The sequence below is a fragment of the Pseudophryne corroboree genome, chromosome 9, assembly GCF_028390025.1.
Source record: "Pseudophryne corroboree isolate aPseCor3 chromosome 9, aPseCor3.hap2, whole genome shotgun sequence".
NCBI lineage: Eukaryota > Metazoa > Chordata > Amphibia > Anura > Myobatrachidae > Pseudophryne > Pseudophryne corroboree.
Window position 1 is genome coordinate 246,164,501 of NC_086452.1, and position 21,312 is coordinate 246,185,812.

General features: G+C 45.6%; 1 long non-coding RNA gene across 2 annotated transcripts in view; it reads left to right on the forward strand.

The window, feature by feature from the left end:
• Positions 1–923: 923 nt before the first annotated feature.
• The window catches only part of LOC134956944 (uncharacterized), a 166,597-nt gene continuing 146,208 nt past the window's right edge, over positions 924–21,312 (forward strand). For both annotated transcript variants that reach the window (XR_010186322.1, XR_010186323.1), the window contains exon 1: positions 924–1,067. This is a non-coding gene — a long non-coding RNA (uncharacterized LOC134956944). The remainder of the gene's footprint in view (positions 1,068–21,312) is intronic.

Genomic DNA, 21,312 nt, shown 5'->3' on the forward strand with positions numbered 1-21,312 from the left:
ATTGTTAATAATGCGCCTAATTAGTGCCCCCCTCTCTTTTTTAACCCTTTCTGTAGTGTAGTGACTGCAGGGGAGAGCCAGGGGAGCTTCCCTCCAACTGAGCTGTGAGGGAAAATGGCGCCAGTGTGCTGAGGAGATAGGCTCCGCCCCTTTTTCGCGGACTTTTCTCCTGCTTTTTTATGGATTCTGGCAGGGGTTAAAATTCATCCATATAGCCCTGGGGGCTATATGTGATGTATTTTCGCCCGCCAAGGTGTTTTTATTGCTGCTCAGGGCGCCCCCCCCTAGCGCCCTGCACCCTCAGTGACCGAAGTGTGAAGTGTGCTGAGGAGCAATGGCGCACAGCTGCAGTGCTGTGCGCTACCTTGGTGAAGACAGGATGTCTTCTGCCGCCGATTTTCCGGACCTCTTCTGTCTTCTGGCTCTGTAAGGGGGCCGGAGGCGCGGCTCTGGGACCCATCCATGGCTGGGCCTGTGATCGTCCCTCTGGAGCTAATGTCCAGTAGCCTAAGAAGCCCAATCCACTCTGCACGCAGGTGAGTTCGCTTCTTCTCCCCTTAGTCCCTCGATGCAGTGAGCCTGTTGCCAGCAGGTCTCACTGAAAATAAAAAACCTAAACTAAAACTTTCACTAAGAAGCTCAGGAGAGCCCCTAGTGTGCACCCTTCTCGTTCGGGCACAGAGATCTAACTGAGGCTTGGAGGAGGGTCATAGGGGGAGGAGCCAGTGCACACCAGATAGTCCTAAAGCTTTCTTTAGATGTGCCCAGTCTCCTGCGGAGCCGCTATTCCCCATGGTCCTTACGGAGTCCCCAGCATCCACTTAGGACGTTAGAGAAAAGAACATTTTCTATGCTATAGTTGTCATGCGCTTGGACAGTTAACAGCCGTGTGCCGAGTCTGTTGGCAGTTGGGCGGCGGCCATTTTAGGAGGATGGGCAGAGTGGAACAGGACCTAGGAGCAGAAGGTGCTGAGCTGATTTGGTGGTGTACATGGTGACCAAAGGAGACTCCTTATCTGATCTTCAATAAATCAGAGTCCAGCAGCTGACAGAGTGTCTATGGAGTGGTAAGCAAATTATGTCAGCCCTGAGGCAAAATAGACACTTCTAGTGAGATCCAGGAGCCCCATTGCAGATTATACATTCTCACACTCCATAGTAGCAGTCTCAGTAATTGCTAAATGATCTAATTGACTGTCACAGACTCCCTGCTGAAATACCCCGGTATACAAGAGATCACAGTTTTATACAGTAAATTAGCCAGTTTATATAGTACCAACACCCTTTGTGAGACTGATAAGAGCCATCAAATAGCAGTAAACACCTCTGTGCAGAATCAGACAGTCACGTGCTGCAGTTTTCTCAGCACACAGCCAGAACTTTGTAACGCAGTAAGGAACAATGGGGGTATTTCCGAGTTGTTCGCTCGTTGCCGATTTTCGCAACGGAGCGATTAAGGCGAAAATGCGCATGCGCATGGTACGCAGTGCGCATGCGCTAAGTATTTTAGCTCATAACTTAGTAAATTTACTCACGTCCGACCGAAGAATTTCCATCGTTGAAGTGATCGGAGTGTGATTAACAGGAAGTGGGTGTTTCCAGAAAACTGGACGTTTTCTGGGAGTGTGCGGAAAAACGCAGGTGTGCCAGGATAAAACGCGGGAGTGTCTGGAGAAATGGGGGAGTGGCTGGCCGAATGCAGGGCGTGTTTGTGACATCAAAACCAGGAACGAAACGGGCTGAGCTGATCGCAGTGTAGGAGTAAGTGTGGAGCTACTCAGAAACTGCTAAGAATTTTCTATTCGCAATTCTGCTAATCTTTCGTTCGCAATTCTGCTAAGCTAAGATACACTCCCAGAGGGCGGCGGCCTAGCGTGTGCAATGCTGCTAAAATCTGCTAGCGAGCTAACAACTCGGAATGACCCCCAATACTGTCTTAGTTACACAGACAGCTTAAAGGATTCAGGACTCAATATCACAGGGGCCTGCAGCTGATGTACTGCTCTCAGTCAGACAGTGTAAATGTAACAATTGAGTACAGTAACCTTTTTGGAGTACAGGTCAGTAACCCTGTTTCACCAACTACTCATCGCAAGCCCTTCCAGAGATAGAGAGACTGCTCATAACAGGGACAGAGACACCTTAGCTGCCTATATTGCATTTAAGGATGAGACAGGATCAAGTGGCACAGTTGTAAACCTAGTTATTGCTTGACACAGCCATGTGGACTGGATATCGCAGAGATCCTCCTTTAAGAAAATAGCACCTACAGTACAATCAGTTAATATATATTACATCTAGACTAGCAAGACAGACTCACAGTTGCCTAAAAATAGTGTGCTGCACCATATTAGAAATTGCAAAACTGCCTGGTTGGACAGAACCAGCTACACTTCATTTGTTGTAATCCATACATTGATACCTTCATTCAAGACTTGTATTAACTATTCTCAGGATATAACTTTCCTAGAAAGGTGCACGATACTCAATGTAGCTTCCTACAAAACTAAAGGTTTTTACAGGGCCCCAATTATAAATGTATTTTCAGGTGATTGCTTAAAACTTTATATTAGTGTGTAAGGATTGTCAAGTGTGGATATTGGGGGTCATTCTGAGTTGATCACAGCAGGAACTTTGTTAGCAATTAGGCTAAACCATGTGCACTGCAGGGGAGGCAGATATAACATGTGCAGAGAGAGTTAGATTTGGGTGGGTTATTTTGTTTCTGTGCAGGGTAAATACTGGCTGCTTTATTTTTACACTGCAATTTAGATTGCAGATTGAACATACCCCACCCAAATCTAACTCTCTCTGCACATGTTATATCTGCCTCCCCTGCAGTGCACATGGTTTTGCCCAACTGCTAACAAAGGGGGTAATTCTGAGTTGATCGCAGCAGGAACTTTGGCCCTCATTCCGAGTTGTTCGCTCGCAAGCTGCTTTTAGCAGCATTACACACGCTAAGCCGCCGCCTACTGGGAGTGAAACTTAGCTTAGCAAAATAGCGAACGAAAGATTCTCAAAATTGCGAATAGAAATTTCTGTGCAGTTTCTGAGTAGCTCGAGACTTACTCTTCCAGTGCGATCAGTTCAGTGCTTGTCGTTCCTGGTTTGATGTCACAAACACACCCAGCGTTCGCCCAGGCACTCCCCCGTTTCTTCAGCCATTCCCGCATTTTTACCAGAAACGGCAGCGTTTTTTCACACACTCCCATTAAAACGGCCAGTTTCCGCCCAGAAACACCCACTTCCTGTCAATCACACTCCGATCACCAGAACGAAGAAAAAACCTCGTAATGCCATGAGTAAAATACCAAATTTCTTAGCAAATTTACTTGGCGCAGTCGCAGTGCGAACATTGTGGCCGACACAAACACCTGGCCCATCTAGGAGTGGCACTGCAGTGTCAGACAGGATGGCAGATTTAAAAAATAGTCCCCAAACAGCACATGATGCAAAGAAAAAAAGAGGTGCAGTGAGGTAGCTGTGTGACTAAGCTAAGTGACCCAAGTGGCCGACACAAACACCTGGCCCATCTAGGAGTGTCACTGCAGTGTTAGACAGGATGGCAGATTTAAAAAATAGTCCCCAAACAGCACATGCTGCAAAGAAAAAAAGAGGTGCAATGAGGTAGCTGTGTGACTAAGCTAAGCGACCCAAGTGGCCGAAACAAACACATTGCTCATCTAGGAGTTGCACTGCAGTGTCAGACAGGAGGCAGATTTAAAAAATAGTCCCCAAACAGCACATGATGCAAAGAAAAAAAGAGGTGCAATGAGGTAGCTGTGTGACTAAGCTTAGCGACCCAAGTGGCCGACACAAACACCTGGCCCATCTAGGAGTGGCACTGCAATGTCAGACAGGATGGCAGATTTAAAAAATAGTCCCCAAACAGCACATGATGCAAAGAAAAAAGAGGTGCAATGAGGTAGCTTTGTGACTAAGCAAAGCGACCCAAGTGGCCGACACAAACACCTGGCCCATCTAGGAGTGGCACTGCAGTGTCAGACAGGATGGCAGATTTAAAAAATAGTCCCTAAACAGCACATGATGTGATCCTACTATATACTACAATGCAGCACAGATATGGAGCATTTTTCAGGCAGAGAACGTGGATATTTTCCGCACACTGAGCACAGATATTTGCAAGCACACTGAGCACAGATATTTGCAGCACACTGAGCACAGATATTTGCAGCACACTGAACACAGAAACTGAGAGAACGCAGCTACGTCCTCTCGCTATCATCTCCAAAGCACGAGTGAAAAAGGCGGCGACGCGCTGCTCCTTATATAGAATACGAATCTCGCGAGAATCCGACAGCGGGATGATGACGTTCGGACGCACTCGGGTTAACCGAGCAAGGCGGGAAGATCCGAGGCTGCCTTGGAACCGTGTAAAATGAATGAAGTTCGGGGGGGTTCGGATCCCGAGGAACCGAACCCGCTCATCACTACTAAAAACCCACGTTGATGCGTGCCCCCATGCAAAAACACGTGTAAATTTAGCTAGTGGAAAAGGGACCGAGGTTAGGAATTCCTGAATTACAGCATTAAATGTATCCTTGAAACCATTAAACTGGTTAATTTTGACCCATATGTACCATAAGAAACTCTTCTGATAACTTGCACCTGAAATCATGGGAGAACGTAGCAGGTGCACTATTACAAGCTTTCTAATAATTTTTTTTTTACTAGTTTTCTTCACTGGGCTGACAGCACTGAAAGTCTGACAGACTTCAGTGCTGCAGCTCCATCACCCCCTCCCTCGCTGGCGCCAAAACTCCCGCAAGGCCAGTGCCTCAGATGGGAACTTGTGGCAGGGGACCCCACTCCGCGTGTAGCTCCACTTGCTGTGGGGATCCCGAGACTGTGTGGCTGGCAACAGGGGGGCAAGTCAGTGGGTCACCTTAGGGAACCGCTATTAAATTGCTGTCCACCATGTGTCAGGGTAGATGGACTGCGGTGCTGGTGTGGACACTGTCTGCGGGCAGGGACACCACTAGAACCCCAGATCTCTATGGGGAACAGGTTAAGGTGTTAAAACACCTATTCAAAATGCCCTTTCTTTACCTGAGGTGGAAGACCAGCATAGGGTTGGTGGCAGTTAACCTAAAGCCCCTCCCCCAGCTCTGGGCACCACCCTAGCAGCCATTTTAGACACAAGGAGGCAAGCAGGTCTCCTGGAATGCTGGGCTCCCTGTAAAAACATCTGCAGAGGCCAGGATTTTACATTCACTTATATCCAGCCTGCTTAACAAACAAGCTGAGAAGTTAATTCAGCTATTCATTGCAGTGATATTGTATATTTATTAGGGATGTGCACTTGAAATTTTTCGGGTTTTGTGTTTTGGTTTTGGGTTCGGTTCCGCGGCCGTGTTTTGGGTTCGACCGCGTTTTGGCAAAACCTCACCGAATTTTTTTTGTCGGATTCGGGTGTGTTTTGGATTCGGGTGTTTTTTTCAAAAAACACTAAAAAACAGCTTAAATCATAGAATTTGGGGGTCATTTTGATCCCAAAGTATTATTAACCTCAAAAACCATAATTTCCACTCATTTTCAGTCTATTCTGAATACCTCACACCTCACAATATTATTTTTAGTCCTAAAATTTGCACCGAGGTCGCTGGATGACTAAGCTAAGCGACCCTAGTGGCCGACACAAACACCTGGCCCATCTAGGAGTGGCACTGCAGTGTCACGCAGGATGGCCCTTCCAAAAAACACTCCCCAAACAGCACATGACGCAAAGAAGAAAAAAAGAGGCGCAATGAGGTAGCTGTGTGAGTAAGATAAGCGACCCTAGTGGCCGACACAAACACCTGGCCCATCTAGGAGTGGCACTGCAGTGTCACGCAGGATGGCCCTTCCAAAAAACACTCCCCAAACAGCACATGACGCAAAGAAGAAAAAAAGAGGCGCAATGAGGTAGCTGTGTGAGTAAGATAAGCGACCCTAGTGGCCGACACAAACACCTGGCCCATCTAGGAGTGGCACTGCAGTGTCACGCAGGATGGCCCTTCCAAAAAACACTCCCCAAACAGCACATGACGCAAAGAAGAAAAAAAGAGGCGCAATGAGGTAGCTGTGTGAGTAAGCTAAGCGACCCTAGTGGCCGACACAAACACCTGGCCCATCTAGGAGTGGCACTGCAGTGTCACGCAGGATGGCCCTTCCAAAAAACACTCCCCAAACAGCACATGACGCAAATAAAAATGAAAGAAAAAAGAGGTGCAAGAAGGAATTGTCCTTGGGCCCTCCCACCCACTCTTATGTTGTATAAACAGGACATGCACACTTTAACCAACCCATCATTTCAGTGACAGGGTCTGCCACACGACTGTGACTGAAATGACGGGTTGGTTTGGACCCCCACCGAAAAAGAAGCAATTAATCTCTCCTTGCACAAACTGGCTCTACAGAGGCAAGATGTCCACCTCATCATCATCCTCCGATATATCACCGTGTACATCCCGCTCCTCACAGATTATCAATTCGTCCCCACTGGAATCCACCATCTCAGCTCCCTGTGTACTTTGTGGAGGCAATTGCTGCTGGTCAATGTCTCCACGGAGGAATTGATTATAATTCATTTTAATGAACATCATCTTCTCCACATTTTCTGGAAGTAACCTCGTACGCAGATTGCTGACAAGGTGAGCGGCGGCACTAAACACTCTTTCGGAATACACACTTGTGGGAGGGCAACTTAGGTAGAATAAAGCCAGTTTGTGCAAGGGCCTCCAAATTGCCTCTTTTTCCTGCCAGTATAAGTACGGACTGTCTGACGTGCCTACTTGGATGCGGTCACTCATATAATCCTCCACCATTCTTTCAATGGTGAGAGAATCATATGCAGTGACAGTAGACGACATGTCCGTAATCGTTGTCAGGTCCTTCAGTCCGGACCAGATGTCAGCATCAGCAGTCGCTCCAGACTGCCCTGCATCACCGCCAGCGGGTGGGCTCGGAATTCTGAGCCTTTTCCTCGCACCCCCAGTTGCGGGAGAATGTGAAGGAGGAGATGTTGACAGGTCGCGTTCCGCTTGACTTGACAATTTTGTCACCAGCAGGTCTTTGAACCCCAGCAGACTTGTGTCTGCCGGAAAGAGAGATCCAAGGAAGTTTTTAAATCTAGGATCGAGCACGGTGGCCAAAATGTAGTGCTCTGATTTCAACAGATTGACCACCCGTGAATCCTTGTTAAGCGAATTAAGGGCTCCATCCACAAGTCCCACATGCCTAGCGGAATCGCTCCCTTTTAGCTCCTCCTTCAATGCCTCCAGCTTCTTCTGCAAAAGCCTGATGAGGTGAATGACCTGACTCAGGCTGGCAGTGTCTGAACTGACTTCACGTGTGGCAAGTTCAAAAGGTTGCAGAACCTTGCACAACGTTGAAATCATTCTCCACTGCGCTTGAGACAGGTACATTCCACCTCCTATATCGTGCTCAATTGTATAGGCTTGAATGGCCTTTTGCTGCTCCTCCAACCTCTGAAGCATATAGAGGGTTGAATTCCACCTCGTTACCACTTCTTGCTTCAGATGATGGCAGGGCAGGTTCAGGCGTTTTTGGTGGTGCTCCAGTCTTCTGTACGTGGTGCCTGTACGCCGAAAGTGTCCCGCAATTCTTCTGGCCACCGACAGCATCTCTTGCACGCCCCTGTCGTTTTTTAAAAAATTCTGCACCACCAAATTCAAGGTATGTGCAAAACATGGGACGTGCTGGAATTTGCCCATATTTAATGCACACACAATATTGCTGGCGTTGTCCGATGCCACAAATCCACAGGAGAGTCCAATTGGGGTAAGCCATTCCGCGATGATCTTCCTCAGTTGCCGTAAGAGGTTTTCAGCTGTGTGCGTATTCTGGAAACCGGTGATACAAAGCGTAGCCTGCCTAGGAAAGAGTTGGCGTTTGCGAGATGCTGCTACTGGTGCCGCCGCTGCTGTTCTTGCGGCGGGAGTCCATACATCTACCCAGTGGGCTGTCACAGTCATATAGTCCTGACCCTGCCCTGCTCCACTTGTCCACATGTCCGTGGTTAAGTGGACATTGGGTACAACTGCATTTTTTAGGACACTGGTGAGACTTTTTCTGACGTCCGTGTACATTCTCGGTATCGCCTGCCTAGAGAAGTGGAACCTAGATGGTATTTGGTAACGGGGGCACACTGCCTCAATAAATTGTCTAGTTCCCTGTGAACTAACGGCGGATACCGGACGCACGTCTAACACCAACATAGTTGTCAAGGCCTCAGTTATCCGCTTTGCAACAGGATGACTGCTGTGATATTTCATCTTCCTCGCAAAGGACTGTTGGACAGTCAATTGCTTGGTGGAAGTAGTAAAAGTGGGCTTACGACTTCCCCTCTGGGATGACCATCGACTCCCAGCAGCAACAACAGCAGCGCCAGCAGCAGTAGGCGTTACACGCAAGGATGCATCGGAGGAATCCCAGGCAGGAGAGGACTCGTCAGAATTGCCAGTGACATGGCATGCAGGACTATTGGCATTCCTGGGGAAGGAGGAAATTGACACTGAGGGAGTTGGTGGGGTGGTTTGCGTGAGCTTGGTTACAAGAGGAAGGGATTTACTGGTCAGTGGACTGCTTCCGCTGTCGCCAAAAGTTTTTGAACTTGTCACTGACTTATTATGAATGCGCTGCAGGTGACGTATAAGGGAGGATGTTCCGAGGTGGTTAACGTCCTTACCCCTACTTATTACAGCTTGACAAAGGCAACACACGGCTTGACAAATGTTGTCCGCATTTCTGGTGAAATACTTCCACACCGAAGAGCTGATTTTTTTGGTATTTTCACCAGGCATGTCAACGGCCCTATTCCTCCCACGGACAACAGGTGTCTCCCCGGGTGCCTGACTTAAACAAACCACCTCACCATCAGAATCCTCCTTGTCAATTTCCTCCCCAGCGCCAGCAACACCCATATCCTCCTCATCCTGGTGTACTTCATCACTGACATCTTCAATCTGACTATCAGGAACTGGACTGCGGGTGCTCCTTCCAGCACTTGCAGGGGGCGTGCAAATGGTGGAAGGCGCATGCTCTTCACGTCCAGTGTTGGGAAGGTCAGGCATCGCAACCGACACAATTGGACTCTCCTTGTGGATTTGGGATTTCGAAGAACGCACAGTTCTTTGCGGTGCTTTTGCCAGCTTGAGTCTTTTCAGTTTTCTAGCGAGAGGCTGAGTGCTTCCATCCTCATGTGAAGCTGAACCACTAGCCATGAACATAGGCCAGGGCCTCAGCCGTTCCTTGCCACTCCGTGTGGTAAATGGCATATTGGAAAGTTTACGCTTCTCCTCCGACAATTTTATTTTAGATTTTGGAGTCCTTTTTTTACTGATATTTGGTGTTTTGGATTTTACATGCTCTGTACTATGACATTGGGCATCGGCCTTGGCAGACGACGTTGCTGGCATTTCATCGTCTCGGCCATGACTAGTGGCAGCAGCTTCAGCACGAGGTGGAAGTGGATCTTGATCTTTCCCTAATTTTGGAACCTCAACATTTTTGTTCTCCATATTTTAATAGGCACAACTAAAAGGCACCTCAGGTAAACAATGGAGATGGATGGATACTAGTATACTTATGGATGGACGAGCGACTGCCGACACAGAGGTAGCTACAGCCATGGACTACCGTACTGTGTCTGCTGCTAATATAGACTGGATGATAAGGAGATGAAATTAATATATATATATATATATATATAATATCACTAGTACTGCAGCCGGACAGGTATATATATTTATTATGTAATGACTGATGACGGACCTGCTGGACACTGTCAGCTCAGCAGCACCGCAGACTGCTACAGTAAGCTACTATAGTAGTATGTATAAAGAAGAAAGAAAAAAAAAAAAACCACGGGTAGGTGGTATACAATTATGGATGGACGAGCGACTGCCGACACAGAGGTAGCTACAGCCGTGGACTACCGTACTGTGTCTGCTGCTAATATAGAATGGATGATAAGGAGATGAAATTAATATATATATATATATATAATATCACTAGTACTGCAGCCGGACAGGTATATATATTTATTATGTAATGACTGATGACGGACCTGCTGGACACTGTCAGCTCAGCAGCACCGCAGACTGCTACAGTAAGCTACTATAGTAGTATGTATAAAGAAGAAAGAAAAAAAAAACCACGGGTAGGTGGTATACAATTATGGATGGACGAGCAACTGCCGACACAGAGGTAGCTACAGCCGTGGACTACCATACTGTGTCTGCTGCTAATATAGACTGGATGATAATGAGATGAAATCAATATATATTATATCACACTAGTACTGCAGCCGGACAGGTATATATATTTATTATGTAATGACTGATGACGGACCTGCTGGACACTGTCAGCTCAGCAGCACCGCAGACTGCTACAGTAAGCTACTATAGTAGTATGTATAAAGAAGAAAGAAAAAAAAAACCACGGGTAGGTGGTATACAATTATGGATGGACGAGCGACTGCCGACACAGAGGTAGCTACAGCCGTGGACTACCGTACTGTGTCTGCTGCTAATATAGACTGGATGATAATGAGATGAAATCAATATATATTATATCACACTAGTACTGCAGCCGGACAGGTAGATATATTTATTATGTAATGACTGATGACGGACCTGCTGGATACTGTCAGCTCAGCAGCACCGCAGACTGCTACAGTAAGCTACTATAGTAGTATGTATAAAGAAGAAAGAAAAAAAAAACCACGGGTAGGTGGTATACAATTATGGATGGACGAGCGACTGCCGACACAGAGGTAGCTACAGCCGTGGACTACCGTACTGTGTCTGCTGCTAATATAGACTGGATGATAATGAGATTAAATCAATATATATATATATAATATCACTAGTACTGCAGCCGGACAGGTATATATATTTATTATGTAATGACTGATGACGGACCTGCTGGACACAGTCAGCTCAGCAGCACCGCAGACTGCTACAGTAAGCTACTATAGTAGTATGTATAAAGAAGAAAGAAAAAAAAAAAAACACGGGTAGGTGGTATACAATATTATATATATATTATATACAATTATATATATATATATATATATATATTAAACTGGTGGTGACTGGTGGTCAGGTCACTGGTCACACTATCAGCAACTTGCAAGTAGTACTCCTAAGCAGACAATCACAATATATATTATACTGGTGGTCAGTGTGGTCACAATGGCAGTGTGGCACTCTGGCAGCAAAAGTGTGCACTGTACGTTATATGTACTCCTGAGTCCGGCTCTCAGACTCTAACTGCTCCCCACTGTCAGTGTCTCCCCCACAAGTCAGATAATATACAGTCACACTATCTATCACTTCAGCAAGTAACTAGTACTCCTCCTAATGCTCCCCAAAATTACTACTGTGTCTCTCTCTACTGTCTCACTCTCTTCTCTATAAACGGAGAGGACGCCAGCCACGTCCTCTCCCTATGAATCTCAATGCACGTGTGAAAATGGCGGCGACGCGCGGCTCCTTATATAGAATCCGAGTCTCACGATAGAATCCGAGCCTCGCGAGAATCCGACAGCGGGATGATGACGTTCGGGCGCGCTCAGGTTAACCGAGCAAGGCGGGAAGATCCGAGTCGCTCGGCCCCGTGTAAAAAAACATGAAGTTCGGGCGGGTTCGGATTCCGAGGAACCGAACCCGCTCATCCCTAATATTTATTAGAGATGTGCACCAGGCCTTTTCTCAGGTTTTGTGTTTTGGTTTTGGATCTGTATCTCCTTTATGTTTTGTATCTGTATTGGTTTTGCCAAAACCGCCCTTGCATGTTTTGTATCTGTGTTGGTTTTGGATCTGTATTTTTTTTTTAAATCATAAAAACAGCTAACATCACAGAATTTTGTCCTATTTTAGTTCCGACGTCCTACTGTATTATTTATTAACCTCAATAACATTAATGACCAATCATTTTCAGTCAATATTGACCACCTCAAAGCTCACAATATTGTTTTCATCCACTTTAGGCCTAAAGGTTGCAGAGAGGTAGCTGGATGAATAAGCTAAGTGACAGCAGTGTGCGGCACAAACACATGGCACATTTAGGAGTGGCACTGCAGTGGCAGACAGGGTGGCAGTTTAATAAACTATGCAAAAAAATAATAGTCAGCAATGCTCCAAATAGCGCATAATGCAAAGAAATGCTGTGCAAGATAAAATTGTCCTTGGGCCCTCCCATCCCACCCACCCTTATGTTATATATATTAAACAGGGCATGCACAGTTTAACAAACCAATCATTTCAGCAACAAGGACTGCCACTTGTAACTGAGAGGTTTGTTTGGGCCCCCACAAAACAAGCTGGCAAAGTGACAATGGGCAGTGCACAAACTGTCTCTAGATAGGCAAGATGTCATCATCAGCATCCGATTCCTCATCCCCATCAGTGTATACATCCTTTTCTTAACACAATATCAATTCCCCACTGGAATCCACTGTATTAGGTGCCTCTTTATTTTTTGGACGTAATTGTCGGTAAAGGTCTTCCTCGTGGAATTGGTAATTCATTTTGATGAACATCATCTTTTCCACATTTTGGGGAAGTAACCTCCTACGCCAATCGCTGACAAGGTTCCTGACTGCACTGAAAACTCTTTCTGAGTACACACCGGAGGGTGGGCTACTTAAGTAAAGCAAAGCCAGTGTGTGCATGGGCCTGCAAATTGCCTTTTTTTCCTGCCAGTATTGAAACCGACCGTCTGACATGCCTATTTGGATGCTATCACTGAAATAATCATCAACCATTCTTTGAATGGTGACCATATCATATGCAGGGACAGGACACATGTCAGTAATTGTAGGCAGCTCCTTCAGATGTCAAAACTTGTTCCTTCGGGTCTCTTAGAAAAAGTAAGTTTTTTCCTTGCAGCCGCAGTTGCCGGAGAAACTGAAGGAGGAGATGTTGCCGTGTCACGTGCTGCTTGAGCTGAGAATTTTCTCACCAACAGCTCTTTACATCTCTTCAGATTTGTGTCTGTCGGAAAGAAAGATACAATGTAGGATTTAAACCTAGGATCAAGTATGGGCGCAACAATAGAGTGATCTGATTTCAAGAGATTGACGACCGTTGAATCCTGGCAAAGCCAATGAAGGGCTTAATCTACAAGTCCAACATGCTTAGCATACTCGCTTCCTTTCAGCTCCTCCTTCAATTTGTTCAGCTTCTTTTCTAAGAGTCTAAAAAGAGGAATGACCTGACTCAAGCTGGCAATGTCTGCACTAACTTCACATGTGGCAAATTTGGAGGGTTTGAGAACCTTGCACAAAACAGAAATTATTCTCCACTGCGCTTGTCTAAGGTGCATTCACGCTCTTTTCCCTATGTCATAGGTTGTTGTGTAACTTTGGATGACCTTTTGCTGCCCAGCCATCCACTGAAGAGAGGGTTGAATTCCACCTCGTTACTACCTCTTGCTTCAGCTGATGGCAGGGCAAGGTCAACTGTTTTTGCAAGTGCTGAATTCTACTACATGCACTTGCAGAATGGCGAACATGTCCCGAAATTTTTCAGGCCAAGGACGGCATCTCCTGCACATACCTGTCATAGTTTGAAAAATTTGACACCGCCAAGTTAATTGTGTGAGCAAAACAGGGGACATGTTGGAATTTGCACAGCTGTAATGCTCTCACAATATTGGTGAGATTGTCAGATATCACAAATCCCGGGGAGAGTCAAAATGGGGAAAGCCATTTTGCAATGATTTCCCTGAGTTTTTCTAAGAGGTTGTCAGTGGTATGCCTCTTAGTGAAATCGGTGATACACAGAGTAGCCTGCCTCTGAATGAGCTGGCATTTGTGAGATGCTGCTGTTGGTGCTGCTGAAGGCAATACATCTACCCAGTGGGCTGTCACAGTCATGTAGTCTTTAGTTTGCCCTGTTCCGCTTGTACACATATCCATGGTTAAGTGCACAGTGGGTACAACAGCATTTATGAGGACAGTAATAACACTTTTTTATTGTCCTTGTACAGGCTGGGAATTGCTTTTCTAGTGAAGTGGAATCTAGATGGGCTTTGGTACCGTCGACAGAATACCTCAATTAACTGTCCGAAACTCACAGCATTAATGGCAGATACTGGATGCAGTATCGGCATAGTTGTTATGGCATCAGTAATCTGCTGTGCAACTGGGTGACTGCTGTCATGTTTGCTTCCCCCTGCAAAGGATTGTTTAACAGTCGATTGTTTTGTTAAATTACTGCAGGTAGTCTTCCTGGTCCCCTTCTGGACAGCAGCAGCAACAGGCATAGCACTCAAGGATGCTTCTGAGGAAGCCCGGATAGGAGAGGAGTCAGTCATGAAATTGGATGCAGGACTACTTCAGATCATGACTGAGAATCTTGATGATGCAGGCGTTGTGTTGGTGGTGGAGATTGCAGGCCCTTGGCTGTAACAGACAGAAGGGAGCAGCTAGGTGACACTGGACTGGCTGTTACATTTTTAGCCAAAGTTTCTGAATTTGAAAATGACTTTTGAAGCGATGCAAGTGACGTATAAGTGAGGATGTTCCTAGGTGGTTAAGATCCTTACCCCTACTTACTATGGCTTTACAAAGGCTGCAGATGGCTTGACACTTGTTGTGCAGATTTGAGTAGAAATATTTCCACACAGAAGAGGTGGATTTTTTTTGTCTTTTGCCCAGGCATAATAATGGGCATTTTCATAGCATGGGCAACGACTGTCTATGCTGGTGCATTATTTAAACAAACATCATCCTCATCATCAACATCCTCATTATCAACAGTCTTATTAGTGCAAGCTACACAAATATCCTCCTCATCCTGGTGTACTTCTACAGTGAAATCCTCAATTTCAATGTCAGCATGTTGACTTGAGCTGCTCCTCCCAACACTTGCAGAAGGCGTGCAAATGGTGGAAGGAGTCTCCTCTTTGTAAATGTCAGGCTCATACATGGCACCCGCAGACACACTTCGGGCTAAATGTATCAGGTCGCAATTTTGTGGAACATGGAATTTTTACCGCAAAATCGCACATTTTCTGCAAATCGCGAATGTAATAGGCAAAATTGGCAAAATAACACGTTTTCAGCCTGTACTTAAAATTGCAAGGGAAAAATTACCTCCAGATTTTTTCCAATTGAAAACAATCAAAACCGCAAATGTAATAGGGTGCAATTTTTCCACTTGCACATGAAACATTACCAAAAATCGCTGGAATAATAGACCAGGTTCAGACTGGCGATTAAGCCAGAAGCATTCACAGATCAGTGAGATCCTGTCATGCTTATGACTGTAAATGTAAAAAAATAGTTTAAAAAATTCTTTAAAAAAGACGTGCAGGTTCCTACCAAAGGATAACCAGCTCCGGTCTCTTTGAGCTGGTCCTTGTTGCAAAAATACATGAGAAAAAATGTCTAGGATTCCTCTTATTTTAACAACCAGCACTGGGCTCTTGGACTGGTCCTGGTTCCAAAAATATGGGGGGGAAAGGATGTAGGGGTCCCCTGTATTTTTGGAACCAGCACCGGGCTCCGCTAGCCACGGAGGTAATGCTGCAGCCAGTGGACACTTTTATACAGGTCTCTGCGGCTGCAACGTCACCCCCCATCCCCAACTAGTCATATCTGGGGGAATGGGGACATCTATAATAAAGGGGTCCCCCCCAACTGGCACCCAAGGGCTAGGGATGTAGCTCGGGGCTGTCCCTGCCATCCGTGGGCTGTGGATGGCAGGCTGATAGCCTTAAATTGTGATAAAAAATAAATAAATAAATATTTTTTTTGCTGTGGAAGGCTCCCCTGCATGCTGGTACTTGGAGAATCACAAGTATCAGCATGTGGGGCATTACAAGGCCCACTGGTACCTGTAGTTCCACAACAAAATAAATATTCAAATAAAGATATGACACGCACACTGTAAAAGTAAAACTTTAATAAATCTCTCCTGCACACTCACACTCACATATACTTACCTACATCCCACGCAGCCATTTACGTCCACTTGTCTGGTAGAATCCATAGGGCACTTGTATATACTTGCCTATGTCTAGTGAAGTTCTATTCTTTTGGGTTCATGTAGGCATCTACAGAGTTAACAAAACATAAAATCGCCATACCGAACCATCTCAGACTGAGGAGCAGCATTTGTTGTTACATGCTGCTCCTCTGAGCAAATGACAGGGACCCGGCCTTGTCACGTTCCTAAAGTGGTTTCCAAATTCCAACTTAATCAGGAAATTGTGGTTCCGGCTTTTGTCTCACCTGATTTGTTAACAAAGGAATGTTCTTTGGATGTGGTACATGCTCTACGTATTTATGTGGACAGCAGTAGCGCTCTCATATGCTCTGATACTCTGTTCATCCTATATGGATTTCACAAGCATGGTTGGACTGCCAGATGGATTAGAATAGCCATCGCATACCTACCTGTTCCAGTTTCAATTTCTGCACATTCTATTCAGCCTGTAGGACCTTCATGGGTGGCACGAAATGGCACATTCACCGAACAATTGTGCAAGGCGGCTATGTGGTCTTCTGTCTACACTTTTCTTATGTTTTATGCATTTGATACACTCACCTCCCAGGATGCTTCTTTTGGACGCTGGATTCTTATATCCTCTCAGGTGCATCCCCTCCCTTAAAATACTGCTTTTGGACATCCCCGCTGTTCTCTGTGGAAACTCTATGAATCCTGATGAAGAAAATGAGAGTTATGGTAGACTTAACTTGGTTACAGTAACTCTCTTCCTTCAAAGTTCATAGGGTCACACAGGGCACCCACTCTGATGCACCTGGCCTCTCTGGGTTTGTACAACATTGCCAATGGCAGGGCTGTCTTAACAGCAGTGTAGGCCCCTATGCAAAGCAATGCGCTGGGGCCCCTACCCATCCTCCAGCAGTAGCAGTGGGGGGTGCTATTGGCAACAGAAATTATGTCATATGGGCAGTAGGGATTGCTCTATCTTCCGCTCAGCATATAGGACCTGGAGCAGTATTTTCTGATAAGTACTCCTTTACTGCACCAATGGTGGGAGATGGGGTGGGAGGGAGAAAACTAAACTGTAGAAAGGGGCATTGGGCTGAATGAAGTTGCCCTGGTACATAACATCCAGGGTGGTAGGGTGTGTTTAATACACAGGACAGGGGTGGATAGTGGAGTGCGCTTAATATTCATCATTAGCCAGTGGTAGGGCAGCTTGCTTGAATCCAGATATCTCCAGTTCCTAGAAATAGATTTCTTAGCTTTCAATAGGATAAAAAACTAGAGTCCCACCTTTCAAAAGGTACTAGAGAGTGGGGGTCAGAGTTCAGGAGTCAGAGCAATTTACCAATGAAAATATAAAACTGCATACCAGGAATGGGGAGCTGAAGCAGGGACCAGCTGCTGGAAGGCTGATAATGTACCTCTAGTTCTGGGCATAGTAGACAAGCTCCCAGTGTCCACCAAAAGGGAATAAAACCAGCTTTTGGAGTATACCCTCAGAAAATCTCTAAGTCAGAAAGATCCTGTGATATAGCTGGCTAGGAAGGTCAATTTACAGGCTCAGATGAGGACCCCTGCTTTGAAGTCGGATATCTCCCGGTTCCCCAGGGCCGATTAGAAAAAATCTGGAACCCCTGGAAAAAGGCGGCCCTCAGCTATCAGCCTAGGACCCTTATACTCCTGGGGCCCTTGGGCAACTGCCCATTGAGTCAATACTTAACGATGGCCCTGGTTCTGGTTCCTTTCTCTTGTCTGTGAGAATGTGTTAGAATGTGCCGAACATCTTCCTTCTCTCCTTTCCACTTCCTGCTTTGAGCTGGTTAACAAAACTGAATGCCTGAGCAGGGAGGCGGGGTTATAGGGGAGAGGAGTCGAGTATTCTGGGATACACTAAAAGCTTATCTGTTTGGTGCCTGGACTGTCATCCACCACCAACAACCCCAATGCTCCCTGTGGAAGAAAGTCTACCATAACTACCATAACTCTCGTTTTTTACTATGCTTAATACTTGTCAAAGTGTTGCTATTAAAACCATTACTGCATTTCATCCAACACCAATTTACTATAAATTGCGCAGTGTAAAAATTGGTCACAGCATTAATATCTGCATATTATACAAGTATTTCATGTTATGTTGAATTTTATTACGGGAGGAGGTCACAACCAACTGCTGTGAGCAAGAGTGTACATTAGTCTAACTAACTTAAGAGTGAATATTTTTTTATTAAATATTTGCAGCCCTTTTGATTAAGAACTATCTACTTATAAAGCCACAAGCACATAGTTAAGAATTAAGAAAGCTTTAACGATAGCTATTGTGGTAGTATGCAATCTGATTCTTATAAATCAAGCTAACAGAGCCACTAATCTGTTCTATTGTTTGATTGTCATGGTCACACATGAGATACTATTTGAAATAGTGCAGACAAGTAGAACTACAAATTCAACACACAAATCTGTACTCTATAAAACAAAACTGCTCAGTGCATCACAGTAGCATGATCTAGAATGATAATAAAACTAGTGAAGTTCACAGCATTACAGTACATACAGTATATTTCAGTTCCAGTGTGTTGAATCTAAATATATTTTTATTACAGAATTTTTTTTTAAAGCAGTATACACACCAGCAACAACTTAATTTTCACACAACATGGCAGCTTAATAAACCTATGGTACTCTTCATATATTATTATTATTATTATTATTATTATTAGATGCCCCAAGGGATCTGTTGTGCAATACAAAGGGAAACAACAACCTAATACACATACTGTAGTATATATTGTAAATTCCATAGATACATAAATATAGTATGCAGTTACCATAGTTATGTAGTGAACACAAACGGTGATGGTTCTGCTCATACAAAATTATAATGTAAAGGGTTCTATGAGGGTTCAATATGGAAAACAGGGCAAATGACAGCCAGGTATGGATTGGGATTGAGAACAAGCCCAGGAAATTTATGGAAGCAGCCATAATGGGGGAGATATCTGATGAAGGGATAGGGTCTGCTGAGGTGGGCAGGATCCCTCCTCATAGGAACCGATTGTACACAATTGCGGCCTTCCTTGCAGACCAGGGGCAGAATGGGAACTAAAAGCAATCCTGTAAAATTTGTATTAGTGGCCTGACATAAGCAGCACAAGAGGTATAACATGCCGTGTAGCCATGGCAGCTTCACTGGATATCAGATTTGCTGTATTGAAGAGATGGAATAACAGAATGGTGAGCCCTATGGCCAATCCGCCCCTGATGACAGCTGAATGGGGGTCTAAGTCCTGGGAAACTCTATGGGGGCAGGCACAAAAATAGGCACCTGCTGGCTGCCACATCCTCTCGCTATCATCTCCAAAGCAGGAGTGAAAATGGAGGCGACGCGCGGCTCCTTATATAGAATACGAATCTCGCGAGAATCCGACAGCGGAATGATGACGTTCGGACGCACTCGGGTTAACCGAGCAAGGCGGGAAGATCCGAGGCTGCCTCGGAACCGTGTAAAATGGGTGAAGTTCGGGGGGGTTCGGATCCCGAGGAACCGAACCCGCTCATCACTACTAAAAACCCACGTCGATGCGCGCCCCCATGCAAAAACACGGGTAAATTTAACTAGTGGAAAAGGGACCGAGGTTAGGAATTCCTGAATTACAGCATTAAATGTATCCTTGAAACCATTAAACTGGTTAATTTTTGACCCATATGTACCATAAGAAACTCTTCTGACAACTTGCACCTGAAATCATGGGAGAACGTAGCAGGTGCACTATTACAAGCTTTCTAATAATTTTTTTTTTACTAGTTTTCTTCACTGGGCTGACAGCACTGAAAGTCTGACAGACTTCAGTGCTGCAGCTCCATCACCCCCTCCCTCGCCGGCGCCAAAACTCCCGCAAGGCCAGTGCCTCAGATGGGAACTTGTGGCAGGGGACCCCACTCCGCGTGTAGCTCCACTTGCTGTGGGGATCCCGAGACTGTGTGGCTGGCAACAGGGGGGCAAGTCAGTGGGTCACCTTAGGGAACCGCTATTAAATTGCTGTCCACCATGTGTCAGGGTAGATGGACTGCGGTGCTGGTGTGGACACTGTCTGCGGGCAGGGACACCACTAGAACCCCAGATCTCTATGGGGAACAGGTTAAGGTGTTAAAAGTAAAACACCTATTCAAAATGCCCTTTCTTTACCTGAGGTGGAAGACCAGCATAGGGTTGGTGGCAGTTAACCTAAAGCCCCTCCCCCAGCTCTGGGTACCACCCTAGCAGCCATTTTAGACACAAGGAGGCAAGCAGGTCTCCTGGAATGCTGGGCTCCCTGAAAAAACATCTGCAGAGGCCAGGATTTTACATTCACTTATATCCAGCCTGCTTAACAAACAAGCTGAGAAGTTAATTCAGCTATTCATTGCAGTGATATTGTATATTTATTAGAGATGTGCACCAGGCCTTTTCTCAGGTTTTGTGTTTTGGTTTTGGATCTGTATCTCCTTTATGTTTTGTATCTGTATTGGTTTTGCCAAAACCGCCCTTGCATGTTTTGTATCTGTGTTGGTTTTAGTGATGAGCGGGTTCGGTTTCTCGGAAACGTAACCCCCCAGAACTTCACCTTTTTTACACGGGTCCGAGGCAGGTTAGAACCTTCCAGCCTTGCTCGGCTAACCCGAGCACGCCCGAACGTCATCATCCCGCTGTCGGATTCTCGCGAGATTCGGATTCTATATAAGCAGCCACGCGTCGCCGCCATTTTCACTCGTGCATTGGAGATGATAGGGAGAGGACGTGGCTGGCGTCCTCTCCGTTTATTGTAGAAGTTGATTGGTTTATTGCTTAATTGTGGGGAGGATTGGGGAGCAGCTGTTAGGAGGAGTACAGTGCAGAGTTTTGCTGATAAGTGACCACCAGTTTTTATCTGTTCTCTGCCTGAAAAAAACGCTCCATACCATATCTGTGCTCAGTGTGCTGCATAATATATCTGTGCTGAGTGCTCACACTGCTTAATTGTGGGGACTGGGGAGCAGCTGTATTATATAGCAGGAGTACAGTGCAGAGTTTTGCTGACAGTGACCACCAGTATACGTTGTCTGCCTGAAAAACACTCCATATCTGTGCTCAGTGTGCTGCTTTATTGTGGGGACTGGGGACCACCAGTATAATTAATATTATATAGGAGGAGTACAGTGCAGAGTGCACTGCTGTACCTACCTCTGTGTCGTCACTCGTCATCCATTAAGTATACTATCCATCTACATTCTGTGGTGCATTTTAGTTTTGCAGTTTGCTGACAGTGTCCACCAGTATACTATATATACTTATAGCAGTACGGTA